Raw genomic sequence first — 2,091 nt, forward strand, 5'->3', positions numbered from 1 at the left:
GAGTGATTTCTTAATCATTGCTACTTAAGAGCTGTGGCAGAGTTCCCATATTCTAGACTTCCCATAGGTAAGAGAATATTAACTACAGAAAACACAAGGCATTAAAAATTATTGTTCCACTCTACCAGAAAGAAGGGTTTAGTTGAGTTGTTCAGAGTCCTAGGCCTACATGGGTTTTCCAGGCGACATCTGAGCAGAATACTATTATATAGAGCATCTCCCACTGATGACTCCTTTTCATGGGCAACAGTAACATCAATATAGTCCTAAGATTCTTCAGCTGAACACTGCATTGTCCTCTCTATAAAAAGTGTCTGTCTGTCTCAAAATAGCTACTTAATCAGAGACTCAAGAGGGAGACTCATAAACTGACAGAAATAAAAGTCACACATTAAGTTGTCAACATTCTAAACTTATTTACCTCATTAGTTTAATAAACAGATTCAATTATTCTTTAAAAATTCTAGAAATACATGAATTATGATTTTAAAGTTTGAGTTTATTTTATTTCTTAGAGAAGGCTACTTAAATACACACTGCTGCATTTTCTAGTCTCCAAAATAAGTGTATTAGTTACTTTTTTGTGGTCATAAAACATCGTAGCCAAAAACAACTTATGGAAGCAGCAGCAGCTTAATTTGGCTAATGGTTCCAGAGGGAGAATCCATGATGGTAGGAAGCATGGCAGAGTTGGCCAGAGCAGAAAGCTTTGGAATTACATTTCCACTCGGGAGCCAGAAGCAGAGAACAAACTGGAAGTGGAAGAGACCATAAACTCTCATATCCTGAACCCAGTGACATATTTCTTCCAGCTCAGGCCTTCCATGTTTAAAGGTTCTATAACCTTCTCAACCAGTGCCATCAACTAGGGACTACACATTTAAATACTTAAGCATATAGGAATATTTCTCATTCAGACCATAACAATAAGTACAGGCAGAGATGGCATAGCTAGAGAATTAAGCATACTTTTTTGCACTACTCATATTTTGTCTTTCTAATTCATCTTTAGAGCTGTGATGGAAAACCCAACTTACTGAAATATTGTGAAAAACCTTAATAAGCAATGATTTATTTAAAAAACTCTTCAGATATTTTGATGTATAGGAAGATATATTATTTTCTTTAGAGTAAATACATTTTTATTCAAATATACTTGGAGATCTTGATTAAAAATATTGTATTTCAGCCACTTTCTGGATGCCAGGGTACAGAGAACATCTGTGAGAGCAGAGTCAGATGGGAGCAGGAGGGCCTACTGGAATGTTAGGAGTTGAGCTTTGTCCTTTTGGATCCAGGATCTTGAAATGAACTGATTCCTGTCCATTGGACTGTAACATTCATGTAGGTAATCTTGGAAACCATGGGAACAAGACTGAATTAGACGGGCTTTTGGCTAATATGGACCACTCTAAAGTGTGTGTGTTGCTAGACACCCTTCTGGCTTAGCGTCAGTTGAATTCGAGATGCTGCTGAGGCTGTCCCAAGCTGGATGAAAGAACACTGTGTGTAAGAGTGGAACAGTCAAATGGTGAAAAGTGAAGTTGAAATCCTGGTCCGCCTCCCTCATGGGGTTGTTGCCCACCTCAAGAAGATTGTGTTAGGAGGAGCCTTCCAACTCAGCACAGATCTCCAAGGAGAAGCTTCACTGGAAGCCAGAGCATGTCACTTTCTAGAGATAGGAGAGGAGAAAAGCCTGTGTCTCCTGAGAGAAATCACTAGCCTTCTTGATCCTTCTCTAGGTCTCATTGCTGACCTGGGTCAAATGAAAGGAAATAGAAGACCGGTTTGCAAAAGAAGTAGTGTATAGGACGCGACATGATTTCACAGGAGTTTGTACAGCAAATTAAAGTTTTGTTTGAGACTTCATATGCTTGGTGCATTTTTTTAGATGTTTTATGTTGCCTGTAATTTTAAATCCTTTGCCTCCTTTGCCTGGGACCCCAGCCCTTGCTAGTTCTCTGCTTAGCTCTGGATCAGCCGATGCTGATACCCCCACCACTCTGTACTTTGTTGTTCCTCTTGGCTTAGCTCTGCCAAGCTACCACCTTTCCTGGGAGTTGTGATCATGCTGTCAGCTTGCTTCTTCAA

At 39.6% G+C, this 2,091-nt stretch overlaps 1 pseudogene; it reads left to right on the plus strand.

Annotated features, from left to right (window-relative positions):
* Nucleotides 1–1,311: 1,311 nt before the first annotated feature.
* Nucleotides 1,312–1,731, plus strand: LOC147004433 (serine/arginine-rich splicing factor 3 pseudogene; annotated as a pseudogene).
* The last annotated feature ends 360 nt before the right edge of the window (nucleotides 1,732–2,091 follow it).

This window comes from Mus caroli, unplaced genomic scaffold, assembly GCF_978045245.1.
Source record: "Mus caroli unplaced genomic scaffold, Mus_caroli_1 scaffold_6, whole genome shotgun sequence".
Classification (NCBI taxonomy): Eukaryota; Metazoa; Chordata; class Mammalia; order Rodentia; family Muridae; genus Mus; species Mus caroli.